This window comes from Rhineura floridana, chromosome 14 (assembly GCF_030035675.1).
Source record: "Rhineura floridana isolate rRhiFlo1 chromosome 14, rRhiFlo1.hap2, whole genome shotgun sequence".
Taxonomy (NCBI): domain Eukaryota; kingdom Metazoa; phylum Chordata; class Lepidosauria; order Squamata; family Rhineuridae; genus Rhineura; species Rhineura floridana.
In genome coordinates, this window is record NC_084493.1 from 30,290,160 (window position 1) to 30,307,399 (window position 17,240).

A 17,240-nucleotide genomic window follows, 5' to 3' on the forward strand; every position below is an offset into this window, starting at 1 on the left:
GCTATTGGATGAAACCGATTATCTAGATCCATTTCAGTCAGATTTCAGACCCGGTTTTGGCACTGAGACGGCCTTGGTCGCCCTGTTTGATGACCTATGTCGGGAGAGAGACAGAGGGAGTGTAACTCTGTTGATTCTCCTTGATCTCTCAGCGGCTTTTGATACCATCGACCATGGTATCCTTCTGGAGAGGCTTGCGGAGTTGGGTGTTGGAGGCACTGCTTGGCAGTGGTTCCGTTCCTACTTGGCGGGCCGTCTCCAGAAGATAATACTTGGGGAACATTGCTCGACACCGTGCGTTCTCCAATATGGGGTCCTGCAGGGTTCGGTTCTGTCTCCCATGCTTTTTAACATCTATATGAAGCCGTTGGGTGCGGTTATCCAGAGTTTTGGAGTGCGTTGTCATCAGTACGCTGATGACACGCAGCTCTACTTCTCCTTTTCATCTTCTTCAGGTGAGGCGGTCAATGTGCTGAACCGTTGCCTGGACGCAACAATGGACTGGATGAGAACGAACAAGCTGAGACTCAATCCTGATAAGACTGAGATGCTGCTGGTGGATGGTTTCTCTGGTCAGACGGTGGATACATACCCTGTCCTGGACGGGGTTACACTCCCCCTAAAGGAGCAGGTTCGTAGTCTGGGAGTCGTTTTAGACTCTTCCCTATCACTCGAGGCTCATGCAGCCTTGGTGGCACGGAATGCGTTCTACCAACTTCGGTTGGTAGCCCAGCTACGTCCCTATCTGAGTAAGGAGGACCTTACATCAGTGGTACATGCTCTGGTAACCTCACGTTTGGACTACTGCAACGCGCTCTACGTAGGGCTACCTCTGAAGACGGTTCGGAAGCTACAGCTAGTGCAAAATGCGGCGGCCAGACTGCTAACAAGAACCAAGCGGTTTGAGCATATAACACCTGTTCTGGCTCGCCTGCACTGGCTTCCAATATGCTTCCGGGCCAGATTCAAAGTGTTGGTACTAACCTATAAAGCCTTATACGGCGTGGGACCACGATATCTGCTGGAATGCCTCTCCCGATACTAACTGGCTCGTACACTACAGTCTACTACGAAGGCCCTCCTTCGGGTCCCAACCCATAGGGAGGCCCGGAGGGTAGTAACAAGATCTAGGGCCTTCTCAGTGGTGGCCCCCGAATTGTGGAATAGTCTCCCGAGGAGGTACGCCTGGCACCGACACTATTATCCTTTCGGCGCCAGGTTAAAACCTTTCTCTTCTCTGAGGCATTTTAATCTAAGTTAATTTGAGTAAATGTTGTAATTTTATTTTAGATGGTGTACTTTTATATACTTGTTGTATTACATCCTGTAATTTTATTATTGTATATGTTTTTATGTTCACCACCCAGAGAGCTGTTTGCTAGTCGGGCAATATATAAGCTTAATAAAATAAATAAATAGAGCATCTGTCTTACACACAGAAGGTCCCAGGTTCAATCCCTGGTATATCCAGGTAGGGCTGGGAGGGACCCCCTGTATGAAATCCTGGACAGCCACTCTGCAGACCATAATGAGCTAAATGGACCAACAGCCTAACACAGTATAAGGCAGCTTCTTTTGCTCCAGAATGGCTATGTGAAAACAACAGAAGGGGACTGGGACCACCCCAAGGAAGAAGAGCACACTTAAAATGTAAAGGAAATAATAATTTGTAAATAATAATTTAAAAACGTAGTGTGAAATCAGCTACCTATCAAGACACAGGTATGAAGAAATATTTATATAAGCATGAACATCAAAAATGTTTATTTACACAACCTGTAAAGATATTTGTAGTGCAATCGTATGCATGTTTACTCAGAAGCAAGTCCCAATGTATTCAATGGGGTTTACTCAGACTTCACTCACCCAATTCAAAATTCAGAATCATGCCACTTTAAGCTGTTCTGCAACTGTTTTATACATGTTTTACAGTTACTGGATTTTAAGTTACTGGATACAGTTACTGGATTTCAAGACTTTCCTCTTCTCCCAGGCATTTTAGCATGTGTTTTAAATTGTTTTAAATTGTTTTAGATTTGTTATTAGAGAAATGGAGATACGACAACAAAGAGAGATGGTGAAGCAAGCCAGCAGGCAAAACTTCAGGTGCCTCCAAGCTCTGAAGCAACATCCAGGCTCTGCAGGAGCAATGCCCACTGTCAGGACAGGTGGGTTGTAATGATTATAGTGACCCACCCACCCTCCCTTGTGACAGCTCTTGCTGCTGGTATAAAAGCCCCCAGCCAGAGGTGTCCAGCGTGAGCTTTAGTGGAGGAGTTAGAGGTGTGGAGGAGAGCAGGAGGAGTTAGAAGAGAGGAAGAGACGGTGTTTGATTTTTATTTGATTTGATTTTTCTATTTTGATTTTTGTTTTTTTTATTTAATTTTTGTTTATTTTCATTTTAGTTTATTTTCTTGGTTACTTTTTTTCTTTATATTTTATTTTGTTACTTATTATGTTGATTTATATTTTTATTTATTTTGTTTACCCATTATTTAGGGGTGGGAATGGGTTAGGGGAGGGAAGTGGGGGTAGAGTTTAGGGTCAGGGTCGGAGTCAGGGTCAGTGTAGATTAGGGTTAGGAGAGGGGGTTTCAGAGAGGCAGTTGCCCTCCAAGAGTTTTAATCATGCAGAAAATGTAAGCAGGGTTTCTTCTGCTTTTTATATCCTGGGGGGAGTGCCTGGGGTCCCTCACGTGGCCTTCATCCCTGGAAGTTACAAAGTCAGTTGTCTTCCTGCTCTGTTTGCTCCAGACGTCTCTTAATGGTCCACACAAGGCCTGCCTCCACCACCTCCTGAGCTGCAGAGACCAGGAGGACTCACCTCTAAAGTCTTCTTGGAATATATCTACACAGGAGTAATACAGGCAGGCCAGAACAATAATAATAATAAATAAAATTTTATTTCTTAGTCGCCTATCTGTCCGAACTAACGGACACTCCCTCAAAGAGCCCCTCCCTCAACGCTTCTGGCTACAGGCCTCATTCTGTCCTCTCCCTCATCTCTGCTAGAATTAAATGCCTGTGGCGTCTGCTGGCTTGCACTACCAAGATTGCCCCATTAGGGGAGGCTTCCCAAAACAGGTGGAAGTGTCCCTGCTTAAGATGGAGGAGGAACCGAGTTGCGTCAGTATGCGGAGCCAGGCCAGGGGAGGCTGCCTCTCTGAGCAGGTGCTCCGTTTTGTGGGGAGGGGGAAGGTGAGGATGGCATGGCAGTGTGATGATGGCAACCTGGTGCTCACGAAAAGCCCTGCTAGATCAGACCAAAGACCCATCTAGTCCAGCAGCCTGTTCCCACAATGGACAAACCGGATGCTGCAAGGACAAAGCCCACAATGGCACTCATTCACGACACTCCTCTCACACCTGATATTCCCAACAACTGCTTCTATTTAGAGGCACACTGCCTCTTCTTCTGGGAGGAATATATCGCCACCTTGACTAGGAACCATCAATGGCCTTCTCCATGAATTTCTGTCGTCCTCTTCTCCAGCAGCCACCATCCCCACATCTAGTGGTAGGGAGCTCCATACTTGAGCGATGCAGTGCTGTGTGAGGAAGGAGCCCTTCCTCCTGTGTGTCCTGAAGCTCCCACCCTTCCGCTTCACTGGATAAACCCACTGGGCTCTAGCATTATGAGAGGGAGAGAAAAAGCTCTCCCTGTCCTCTCCAGGCACCATTTTAAATGCCTCCTGGCGTACAAAGCAGAGAAAAGACATGACACATGAAAGAAAGGAAAAGCAGGGGGGGAGGAGGAGGGTCTCAAATGTGAAAAAGAGGAGCAGGAGTTGGGTGCCTGGCCCAAAGAAAGGCCTTTGAAGGAAATGAAGGTGTGAGGGGAAGGTGGCAGGCAGGCAGGGAGGAAGGGAGGGAGGGAGTATAGGAGGACATCTGAAGCTCAGCCAGAAGATGGTGAGGTCCCTGCCCAGCGAAAGGTCTCAGGAGGAGCATAATGAGTGAAGTGATGGAAGCCATGGAGAGGTTTGAAAGGGTTGGGGACAAAGTGGACAGGCTTCAGAGAAGAAGCAGAAAGTTCAACACAAAGATGATAGAATAACGCACGTGAGGAATGAAACTTCCTTCACATCTTTTCCTCCTCTTTCCATTGCAGAACCACAGGTGGATAACTCTGTCCCCTCGCCAGAGGTTAGTATCGTGGGGAGCAGAAGTTAAGGCCGCATATAAAAGCTCTTCGCGCAGGAGTTTGCCTCTCCCCGCCCCTCCCCACCAACCCAAGAAAATGTCCATTCTGGATTTTGCTCCCCTCAGATCTGGGAGCACCCCCATTTGAACCAAAGCATTCTTCCCTGACTATTTTTCCACTTTCAGCAACTCACCCGGGAGCAGTTCTTCCTTTTCTGTGTCTCCTCCACCTGCGGAGACACCCAGGCGAGGGGCCAAAATACCCTTCCCTATTTATTTTATTTTTTATTTATTTTATTAGATTTATTAATCGCCCATCTGGCTGGATTTACCAGCCACTCTGAGCGATGTACATAACAAAACATATAAAACAACAGAATATCAGGAAGCAAACAATAAAAACTGTAACAATAAATGATAACTAAACAACAAGGTAGAGGCAACTCAGTTTCAATAATAGGCTTCTCGCCTGTATGGTCTGAGGTGTAACTAGAGATAGGAGTTGCTGCTGTAAGTCTTCCCACCCTGGCATAAAATGGGAGATAGTCCATTTACAAGATCAAAAACCAGCACGTAGGTGAATGCATAAGTGTATGAAAAGTGTTTCTGGAGCTAACTATGATGCATTTGGCAGAGCAAATCCCCATGTCGAATTAGTGCTTGCAAGCATGTAAAGCTGTGACTGGGAATCTTTTTTGTGAGCTACAGCTGCTATTTGGCAATGTTGCTTGGAGTGAAGAGGATTGAGAAGTAAATACAAAATCAGCAGTGGTGACTGAATGATTCCTGCTTCCCACCCCTCCCACTGAGGCAGCCTGATGGAATGGCTGGTGCCAGGTGACAACTGAGGGAGAGGAGGCTTGATGCAGCTTGCCTTTCAGCAGAGCTATTGGAATTAGCCCTGTTTTCCATCTCTACCACTAAGGCAGCCTGCTGGAATTGTATACTCAAATGTGTGTTTCCATAGATACAGTTGACCATGATGAATGTTTAAAATACAGTAACATTATGATTAAGTAACAGTGTATCTAATTTTCCATGAGTTTGTCGACCATTTCCACGTTCTTCTTCCACGAGGAACTATCCCATCTCGGGAAACCATTCGAGATTTCTTGAGAAAAACAAATTGGACTTCCGGTCGCCATTCCTGCTGGCAAGACGCTTCTCTTTCTCCTGCTGCATGTTCCTTATCTCTAAACAACTAAATAACTACTTAGAAGCTTCAAAAAGATAAACGAATACATCAAAGTCATTCTAATGAATGCTAGCTTAAAATAGCTAGAAATAGCAACAGGTCTCCCAACTCTTTACGACGGGGGAGCCCTCCTACTACCTCTGGGCAGTGTAACCGGCAAGGCTGTAAATCTTCTAGTCGTACTAATCAGCTAATAAAAGCAAATGACCGTTTTACAGGGGAACTCGCCAGAGCAGGGCCCGAGGCAAGAGTTCGTTAATTACTCAGCTAAAGCGCAAACAAAAATTACAAGTTTCTTTTCCTCCAAAAGCAACCCTTTGAAACCTACAGCTTACCTCCAACAAGAGCTAAGAGCCTCCTTAGCACCGGAAATGAACCATGAATGGTCTCTCTCCCACGATATTTTACTAAACATAATCCGATGAATCAAGCAGCTAAAAGTTTAGCTGAAGAATTAATGGACGCTGGTTTCAATGCAGATTTGAATTCAGTATGTGAAGGCTTCCCCTAGGAAATCCTAACAATAGATTCCTTCCAAGCATTGGAGGAACATCAGACGCCCTCTGGTGACGGGAATTCAAAAAAGTCTACACGCTTGGAAGATTCACATTTAAAAAGACATTTGGACATATGAGAGGAATTCAAACTGCTCAAAACTTATATTACAGAAACCAATAAGTTATTCAATACATTGGTACAAGCGATTGGACCTGCGTTAGACAACAAGCAGAAAAAGTCCAATTTCACCAGAAACGACAAACACGACTGCAAAACCAACGTTAACCTAATTAAAAGAACTTCTGCGATACACACAGGTACCACATCATTCAAAAAATCTAAAAATATTAAGAATCTTAAGCAAAAAAAATCTACAAATTTTAATTACAAACCGTTATTTCGACTGCTAGATAAGCAAACAAGACTGAACCAAACTAAATAGAAATATAAACACAACGGCCCTCCTGGTGGACAAGACTGCAAACAATCCCAAACAACACTCGATACCAAAGCCATAGATGGTGAATCAGTACTCTCCATATTAGAAGACAAAGATATACCATCAACTTCGACTTTGTCAGCAGATTGCAGATCAAATTCATTTCTAAACTGTCCTCAAATTTATCCGTGGGATCTAGTACTCCAGCCCTCCAAGTTGGTAATCTCCTATAATCGCTCGAATCGCAGGTATACACCTCAATATCCAAGTATTCCCTTTTTGGACAAATGTTTTGGAAGAGCGCTACAAATAAGATCTCGGATGAATTTTATTAAATCACTGTTGAACATCTCCACAAGCCCCTATAAGTGTCGCCTAATCGTCACCCTTCATTCACATCAATATGCCAACCAAATCTATAGAGTAAGAGACGTTCTTTTACAGGATGAGGATATAACCCTACAAAGATATTATATCAACACGGCTCTACCAGAGCCATTGGTGTCCATTTATATACCTGTTTCTTGCCGGGAAAAACAGACTACAGAAGACTCTGATTCAATCGGCAGTTCCCATCAATCTATGGAGACATCTTCTGACACATCTACTTATTATTCTAAAAACGACGCAGCCCCCAAAGCTGTACTAAGCTGCCTGGAAGAGCTTGAACCTGAAGAATCACAGCTTACAGATTTGTACACTCAACTTCCAATCACAGAGTGTTCAATTCTTATAAACAAACTTTATAGGTTAACTGACCACCTTAAAACAACTGCAATGGAGGCAGACCACCTTCAGAAGATCCCGGATGTAAGGCCACATGGTGAGAAATATTCTAACACCTCCCATTGGATTTGAGAAACTCCCCACCTCGTACCCGCAACAAGAATGAGTACACTAATTAAACCTATAATGGTGGGTGACAAATGGGACAAGGCGAGATTTTTATATCCGGCAGAACTCGGCTCTCCCTCCTGTCCAACCGACCCTATACAGAGGGTTATTAACTCTAGATGGCCCATCATGAACAAAGATAACTCTGCTGACATTTTAGACTCCAACAAGGAAATGAACTGACACCACACTCATAGCATAAGTGGAGGCCAAGGGAACAAATTCATCTTTCTGCCTCCAGCTCTACCACACTCTATATTACCTCCTACAAACAAAGAGGGCTTCTGCCTCCTCTCCTGGAATATCCCTGGATGGACCTCCAAATCAAATGACTTAGAATTCCTTAACTACATCAATAAATATGATATAATTGCCATACAAGAGACTTGGTCAAATTCTACTTTCTCATTTAATGGCTATTCTTCCTATCATCTTGAAGCTACACCTCCAGATAATAACAAAGGCAGAGCAAAAGGGGGATTAGCAATCCTTCTTTCTACTTCGTTGGCGGTATCTCATACGAAATTACACTCCCTGGACAACATAGCTATGGCAATACTTTTATGTTTCAAATCAATTACCATATTGATTATTAACATCTATATCCCTCCGTGTACTAGGAGGAGACATTTGGATACCCTATGGGAAGCTCTCGATAAATATATATCAAATTTCGAATACACTTACCCAAATGCGGAATATATTTTGACTGGAGACTTCAACGCTAGGACTGGAGCCACTCTGAACTCCCTCTTTGCCTCAAAATTATGGAAAGGAGAAGAATTTTATCATTACCTTCCCTCCCACGATAGAACTTCGAAGGATGCCAAAATTAACTATGGGGGGATTTGCTTGACGCGTTTTATAGATAGTCACGAGATGATATTAAACGGTTGCAAATTACTAAATGACAATGGGGAATTCACTTTCATCTCCAACCGTGGGAGCAGTACAATTGTTTATGTAATAATAACAAATCGACTACTGAGGGCAATCACCAAATTTAAAGTAGGAACTAAACTAAATAGTGACCATCTTCCTCTTACTATAACATGCTACATTCCTGAACAAATTCATTTAACATCAGAATACCATCATTCCCTAAATAGTGCCTACCTTGTTCATAAAAAAACGATTTGGACTGAACTTTTATGTTCAAAACTCGCAATCTATCTTAAGTCTAAAGAAGCTGTGAATTTAAGTGAAAGGATGCTACAGGATTCTGATCTGTATACATGTCTTTCCAACTACGGGCAATTAATCCTTCACATAGCCTTCATCCTGACCCCAAAAACATCTAAAGACAGGCAAACCTTAAGCTCCAACCCAAAATGGTTTGATAACGAATGCCTAGAACTTAAAAGATAGCTAAGGTGTATATATTTACAATACCGATATTCCAACATTAAGTCTCTCCCCGAGGTTTACTATGCAGTCAAAAGGAAATATAAGTCAACCCTAAGCACTAAGAAACAACAGGCCACTCAGGAAGAATGGAAACTGATTATAAACGTAGCGAGATCTAAAAACACACAAAAAATTTGGTCCACTATTTCTGCTTCCTGGAAATCCACACCTTACTTTTTGTGTAATATTTCCCCTCAAAGATGGGAGCACTATTTTATGCAACTCTATCGAACTGAATCTTCCCAACCTACAAACTTTATCTCTTTTTTAGTTTTTACCGATCTTCCTCAATGGCCACCTCCCAATCAGGAGGAAATAACTGAATTGATTGTCAGACTAAAACCATCAAAGGCCCCCGGCCCCGACAATATCCCCCCCGAACTTTTGAAAAACTTCTTGGACTGGTGGGCCCCGATTTTGGTAAACATTTTTACCAATATAAATAATACTGGTCTCTTTCCAGAGGCCTGGTCAGAAGCAATAGTTGTGCCAATACACAAAAAAGAAGATAAAGAGGATCCGGCGAATTACAGGCCCATTAGCTTACTCTCTGTAATTGGCAAATTATACACATCGTATTTAAAGATAAAACTAAACAACTGGCTAGAAGAAGAAAGAATATTAGGAGATGAACAAGCTGGATTTAGGAAAGGACATTCTGCACTAGACCATTGCCTTCTTTTAAACCATCTCGCATCGAAATACATGAAACCTAGGGGTAATGGATTGTACGTAGCATTTATAGATCTGAAATCTGCTTTCGACACTATTCCTAGAGACCTCCTTTGGAATAAATTAGCACAATCTTCCATAGATAAAAGATTATTATTTCTAATCTATAATTTACACCAACGTACTTCGTTTCGAGTTCGTTGTGGAAAGGAGGGAGGTCTAACGAACCCAATCTATACTAACAATGGGGTAAGACAAGGATGCACCCTAGCCCCTCTTCTTTTTAATTTATTTTTGAATGACCTCAACCCAATGTGCTTGTCTAGGGAGTACCACCTCCCAAAAATTGGGAATCAATCCTGCCCTCTCCTCTTATATGCCGACGATGCGGTTCTTTTATCTCTTTCAAAGATCGAACTTAAAAGGTTAATACGCACTTTCATGCCTTACTGCACCTCGAACCGTTTAATAATCAGCTACCAAAAAACCAAAATTTTAGTTTTTTCCAGACGCCGAAACGTAGGCACTTGGATGGTTAACGGCCAGCAAATTACCCTAGCTTCTCAATATAAATACTTGGGTATCATTTTTTCATTCATCTCTGAATTGGGTCATACATATAAAAGCTGCTGTAGCACTTGCGCGCAACAATGTTAAAAAACTTCTACTTTTTTTTACTATAAAGGGGGGAGGTATCTGCCGGCAGCAATTCAGATATTTCAACTGAAAATTATACCACAATTACTATTCGGTGTGCAAATTTGGGTCCAGGCATTCATCAACTCAGTAGAATCTGTCCTCTCTTCCTTTCTGCGCCAAATTATGGGCTTACCAAGATGCGTCCCGGCAGCGGCCCTCAGGCTAGAAGCTGGCCTGCCATCATTAGCATGCCATGCGTGGCTGCTTGCCTTAAAATATTGGACCAAAATTTCCTATGAACCCCCCCTGGGTTATTTAGCACACATGTGGAATGATACCCATATTTCCTGCTGGAATAATAACATCAAGAATAAGCTTTCCCAGATTGGTCTATCTTCTGACTATCTGTCATCTCAAACCTTTTCCTCGGCCAGAATATCCATTTGTACCCGTCTTAATGATATCGATTTCCAAATTGCCAATAATGAGGCTACCAAAACTTGCTCTCCAGTATATTTTAAATTGGATTTCAAATCTCTTAAGCAGGCTCCCTACCTAGATTACCTCGAAGTACCCAATCTACGTCTGGCCTTTACTAGGGCCAGATTTAATTCTCTTAATTCCGCACTTTTGACAGGGAGATATAAGGGGATTCCCCCTGACCGCCGCTTATGTCCTTGCGAATCTGGCAGTATTGAAACACTTGAACATGTCATATTATTGTGTCCTATGTATAACCATATACGTCATAAATTTTTAAAAAAACTAATGGAAACTATCTCCTGGATGTCGCCCGATAACAAAATACGTTATCTCATCTCAGGCACTAATAGGGGAATAACAAATGGAGTTGCTAAATTCCTGCACGCTGCACAAAGTTTACGCTCTAAAGTTCCTCCTGAGTAATATATATCATTTTAGTTGTTAAAGATATACCTTCCTTTTAATGTTCTTTGTTAACTCTCTTTACTCTTTTGTAATGTTTTATTATATGACGGGTCCTTGACTGCAAAATAAAGAAATTGAAATTGAGAAAAACAAATACCAATCCAGACAATTATCAAGTGGGGCGAACAATGGTAAGTTCCAAGTCTCAGCTCCAACATTAAAAGACTACATTTGTCTCTTACATATACAGTACATAGATCATTTATGGTTGTAGCCTATTGCAGAACCCAAGTTGGGCTTTTCAGGTACACGGTGACCCAGTTCACATGTAATGCTAATCTCAGATCATGGTTTAACTCAAATAAGCAGATGCGTGGGCTCCCAGAGAGGGGATTTTGGCCACTTTTCTCCGCATTCGTTTTGCTGCTACACTGAGCTAAGCTGTAGTTTGGCTTGGTGTGTTGTCCAAACCCAGGCTTATGGTTTAGCACTCTCCAGACAAACCACAAGGTGTAACAAAGATTTGTCCTGTGGCTTATAGCTTGTGGTTTGTCTATGAGAACTAAACCACGAGCCCAGATTCGGATGACGTAGTAAGCCAAACCGTGACTTAGCTTGGCTCAGTACAGTGCGTCAGCAAAATGACCATGGAGGAGCAAAGCTGCCACACTTTTCTCTCTGGGAGTCTGCATGTTTGCTCATTCGTGCTAAGCCATGCTTTTTTTGTGTTGCGTTCAAATGAGGGCAACATCTCGGTCAAAAGGACACCTTCTCCCTAAGACTTTCATGCCATGCCAGAGTAGTTCCAGATGCTAGGAGGCAACTCCCTCTTCAGTTTATTTTCAACTATCTGAACAGCAGTTAGAAAGTCTGCCTGAGGGAGATTATTCTGAGCTAAAAGTGACCATAATTTTCCTTGGAAGGCATTGTGTGGGGTTTTGTACTTCTAGGGCTGGGTTCTGTTCTTTATGGTTTTATTTTCAAGTTTGTGATGATCTGCCCCCCCATTCTTTTCAGTGTGTGCGCATGCGTGTGTGTGTATATATATATACATACACTTAATCCTTCAGATTGTGGACTTAAGATAAAACCCCGTAAGACATGTGTAGCCAGTGATACCTCTGGATGGATATTAGGTCTCTTTTCACTTGTGAGTACCAATATTGGTGAACAGAACTAGTTCTTAATGTGTTTTGACACTTACACCATTGCAACTATTTTACCAGAAATAGGTGGTTTGTTTTTTTACCAAAAATAGGTGTCTGGTTATTAAGATTGCTACATTAGGATGTTTGGAAAGTGACATTTATCTGGTGATGAATAAATATTCATTTCTTACTGCTCTCCACATTGTTAGGTTTCCCTGAAAGAGCAGGGCCAACAGTTTCTAGAGGGCCTGTTGCATGAGGAAGTGTTGCAAAGAGTTACTCTACTGCAGAGCTGGTTCCGCACTATGCTCTGAAGAAGGCACTTCCTGAACTTGAAGCAGGCAGCTGTGGTCATACAGGTGAGTCTCAATAGCATCATGTGAAAACCAACCCAAACCATGGCTTAGAGTGAATGAGCAAGTGTGCAGGCTCGAAGATAGGAGATTTTGGTCACTTTGCTCCTTCCCAACAGTTTTTCTGCTGAGCTGCACTGAGTGAACCTGGGCCTGTTCAATTTATTTAGAGTATTTGTACCCTGCTGTTCAGCTAGAAAGGATCCTGGAGTGGCATACATGCACTCAGTTAAAACAGCACAATCGCTGTCCACAGGCTTATAATGTAAAAAAACACAACATACAGGGGGAAAGGGACGGTGAGGGAAGAGGAAAAAACAAACTCAGGCACCAATTCTGAAGTGGTAGTTCTTATAATGATCAGCTGGCATAAAAACAGTTCTAGGGTAGGAGATGCCTGAAGGAGCTGGTCTTTAGGCAAAGCTGATGTAATGAGCCCTTCTTTTCATCTCTCCCATTGAGGCAGCCTAATAGAATGGCTGCTGCCAGGTGACAACTGAGGGAGAGGAGGCTTGATGCAGCTTGTCTTTCAGCAGAGCTGTTGGAATTAGCCCTGTTTTCCATCTCTCCCACTAAGGCAGCCTGATGGAGTTGTACTGGACAGTTGAAGGGGAGGAGGCTTGATGGAGCTGGTCTTTCAACAGAGCTGAGCTGATGGAATAACTCCTGCTTCCAATTTCTCCTACTGAGGCAGCTTGCTGGAATGCTGCTGCCAAGTGACAGTTGAGGGGGGAAAGTCTCTGCAGCTCAGGCCATTGTGGTGAGTGAGATGCAGGCAGGGTGAACAATCCAACAGGGAGGTGGGCAGGAGGAGGCCTGGGGATGGGATGTGGGTCAAGTTCTGTGGAAGGGACCCTTTTGGGACTAGCAAAGGGGAGGACTTTGCAAGCATTTCAAAGGGAAATTCCTATTTCAAGTCAAGTCAGTCCCTGAGGTTGGGGCTGGAGCAGCCTTCCTGAATCTGTGGGGTACCAACTTGACTCTTCTGCCCCTTGATCTCTTCGCAGGACATCATTGACAAGTCCGATGATTTTCTGGAGCCCTCCAACATACTGAGGATGTCCATGGAGACCATTTATAATCTCAGGTGTGTTGTTGGCAGGGGGTGGGGTGGAGATATTTATTCATAGTAATTGGGACTTAGCAGTATGGGGGAGGGGGAGTTGTGTGTGGGAAGGGCAGCCAGTGGCTGGAAATTGAATATGACAGGGAACTCAAGGCAAGAATGGAAGCAAAGGGTAAACAGAGAGGCCCATTTTCCAGTCTTGAGCTTGAGAATGAGCCAGCAGGGAGGCAGGATGGGGAAAGGGACCGGGCAGCTTTTAGTTTTTGGTGCCATATTAGCCCTCCTAGCTTGTGATCCTTCCTTGTGGAGAGGAATACTTTAAAGGGGCAGCAGGCATCTGACTTGCAAGCTAGAATCTGACGACTCTGTAGGGGATCCATAGCATGGAGGGTGTCGGTTCCTCGGGTGATGTGGAGGCTTTGAGGACTCAGGCTCTGGAGGTCTGTGTCCAACTTGAGGGTCGCTATCTCCAGATCTGGTGGGCTTGGGCTGTGGGTCAGACCTGATCCTAATTCTGGGGCCTGGGCTGGTGTCTGTTCTTGTTGCCTCCAATGCCAGTCCTTTGAGATCCCTCAGACGACTTAACACTGGGGACATCCCTCCTAATCTTAGTGTGAGGCATGGCCCAGGCTTCTTCTTGGGGTGGAGAGGGATATCTAAGTAGGCAAATATATAAGAGAGGCATGGGGGGGCTTAGGGCTCCCAACACCCCCTATTGACTGTCCACAGGTCTTTGGAGAAACCCATCTCATCTTTTCTCCTCTATCCTGCCACCTTAATTAAGCCTCTCTTTTCTCCACAAAAGAAAACAACTAATATCCAGGGGACTTTTTATGCAACTTATGAAATGATGGAATTTAACGAGGATGACAATGAGGTAAATTCTTTGTTGTTCGATCATTATTCTTGTTGTTCGATCATTATTCTTGAGTTTTGAGTTCTATTTATCTCCTGAAAGTTTCCAGCTCTTATATACAATAATTTTTTTAAAACTGTGCTCCATTCTGTAATATATTAATGTATGTGCTACTTGATTGTTAAAAAACCCTCGAAGTATTTTAAAGAAACATCAGAATTATTAATAAAAACAGATTAAACAAGAAATTTAAAATATTTAAAACACACTTTAAATACCAGTTTACTAAAAAGAGATAAGAGCACATCAATATCTATAGGTTTGGATAGGTTTGCTTAACCAGAAATGATTTAAGCAACCCCTGAAAAGAATACAGCAAAGGCACCACCTGATGTCAATAGACAAGGTGTTCCAAAGAGTTGGTGTTGCCCTGCCACCCAAAGAGTCATTTCCAAGTACAGAACAAGTATTATGTAGCACTTTAACAATGCCAGTTCCGCAGATAAAAGCACTTGAGTGGACAATGTTAGTGATGTTGGCCTCATTATTTGTTCATGCATGCATTGCATTCCTAGATTCTCAGTCTGGCCCATCTCTCTGTTCTGCCAGTTTGCTTGAGTATCACCGTTGCTAAAAATCTATTATCTTTTTTTTTTTCCTTCCACATCATCTCCTACCTGAACCTATGGATCCACCTCGATGAAAACTATCTTCACCATCAGGATCTCAAGGAGATTTTTGTTTTGATGCTGGCCTCCTATTGGAGGCCCATCCCTGACAACATTGTCAAGCATATTTGAAGTAAGTGTGCTGTGAGGGTATGTTTCATTTAAGCAGAGCCTGGTAGGGAGACATCACCCCCCACACTTTTTGTCAGCAGAATTACGCACTAGGCACCCCTCAGACCATTTCCCTCGGCAGGCAAGCGCCCTGCCACACTGTGCCAAATGTCTGGCAACATGCTGCGGAGTAGCCTTCAGCATGATGTGCAAGTCCAGGCATCAAAGCTTACCGGGTGGGGCACCCAGGGGAAGGCCCCAGTGCAGATTTTGGACTGGGACACGTCAGAGAAGGCAGTCCTTTCAAATGGTTTGGGATCTCCCTCTGCTAGTGGGAGAGATGCCTCGGTGGCTGATGGTGGCAGCCGGCCTCGATAGCCCAGACCAGTCCCCTGATGCTGAGGGGTTCTTTCATCCCACAGGACCTCCACATTTTCACTGAGGCAAAAGACAAGAAGGAAAGGGACCTGGCGGCCAGCAGCCTCCAATGGCTGCTGGCCCAGGCAGTCACATTTCTAGACCTGACCGTATCTCACCTTTAATCCTTGATTTAGAATACTTGTAACGCTCCTTAATCGACCCAAGAGGGTCTCAAAGCAGCTTACAAGAGTTGATAACATCCCAGTCTGCTCTCTGGGACAGAAGTAACAGAGTCTCCCTGAAGGACCAGAATGGGACCCAGATGACGAAGGAGGTGGCACTCTTTGCCCTCTGCTTTGGTGCTGCTCTTCAATCTCCACCCACTAGGCATCAGAGCTCACAAAGGCCCTCTCAGGCAAGGGAGTGGGACCAAGGAGCTGGATCTCACTAAGTCCTGCTTTATGGTAACCACACTTTGATTTTTGGGATTGGAAAAAGGACCCGATGCAGCATTTTTTTTTCTCTACAGCTGGACACTGTGAGAACAATCATCCCTCCTGAGCTGTCCTGGCTATGCCCCCAAACCAGTGAAGGTAAGATCTCCGTCCTGGAAGCAGAGTCAACCCACAGGCCTCACTTTCCACATGAAAGACATCGCCTGTAGCCTCATTGGGGCATGAGGGGGCCTCACCTCTTAGCCGTAACACCAGCTAACCTTTCAAGTTGTGGGGAAATCCCAGCCCTCCTGCCCTGAGGCAAAAAAGTGGGGTGGGGCGACAGGACTGAGTGGCAGTTGCCAGCTGCTGTGGTGATGCCCTCCCTCAGTGGTGAAGACCGATGACTGCAGCAGGAAGGGACCAAATGATCTGAGAAGGGAGGTGATGATGGGGGTGGGTGGGTGGGTGGCAGCCCCATTGGGGCCAGCCAGGGTATGGGCCCCCATCAGCTGCCCAAGCATGCGGATACTGAGTCTGGATCTGGGAAAGTCCAATAAAGCGGCCGTAATTAAGACTCACTTCTGTTCCCTTCTTTCCCATCCAGAAGTACTGCTGATAGAAGATCCTGAACAAAAGGAATCAAAATGCTTTCTGGACAGCAAGGGAGGGAGGGAACATTTTTGTTTCTTTGTGTATGTTTCTTGAACAGTTTTGTTGTTGTTGTTAGATATATTGTATTTTTAATTTTTAAATTCATCAATAAAGTCCATTTTGACTGACTTTCCATTTGTCGTATGATCTGTGTTGCACCAGATTACTTGTACCCCATTGCTTTTGTCTGCCACCTTTCCCAGTGGGGGTGAACACTAATATAGGGGGGACTGGGGGCAGATTTGAGAGGGCCCTCGGCAAGGGGTTCTCCAGTGGGGACCAGAGATGCAGCCTTGCGGCCCCTTCCTGACAGACTAACAGGGCAGGGGTGCTGGGTCCCAGCAGCAGTGGTGCCCCTAAGAACTGCAGTGGCCAAAACAGAAGCAGTGGGCTTTGGCGGTGAGAGCGGCGGCAGCACCTCTCAGCCGTGGCTGGCTTGAGAGGAGGAGCACTAGGCAATTCAGCTGCCCTCTTACTTTGCCCACAGAATGCCTCTGGGTTAGGCATGGGGGAGAAATTCTATTCAGTTTGCATTCTGAGCTGAATTTATCAAATTCACATTTTCTAAAACAACATGAGAACTGAAACTTAGCCATCTTTTGAAATCCGCAGTTATACAAATTTTGCAATGCAGTTCTCCAACCAAGCAATGTTTATAGAAATGCATTTTTAGGGGGAAATGTGCACAAAAAGAAAATATTGGCAAAAATAACACAGCCCTGCGCCTGACGAAGCATCCCTCAGCAAAGTTGCACTAGCCCCCAAAAGCCAGGTCAGCCCTGCCAGCCAGGCCAATGGTCAGGAATGCTGGGAGTA

At 44.2% G+C, this 17,240-nt stretch overlaps 1 long non-coding RNA gene across 1 annotated transcript; it reads left to right on the top strand.

The window, feature by feature from the left end:
* The first annotated feature begins 2,057 nt into the window (after positions 1 to 2,057).
* On the top strand, positions 2,058 to 16,544 carry LOC133369725 (uncharacterized). Its single transcript, XR_009758965.1, has 10 exons — positions 2,058 to 2,168; positions 4,111 to 4,145; positions 10,906 to 10,965; positions 12,132 to 12,281; positions 12,853 to 13,035; positions 13,283 to 13,362; positions 14,147 to 14,218; positions 14,920 to 14,998; positions 15,866 to 15,929; positions 16,378 to 16,544. It is a non-coding gene; the product is annotated as an uncharacterized LOC133369725 (long non-coding RNA).
* The last annotated feature ends 696 nt before the right edge of the window (positions 16,545 to 17,240 follow it).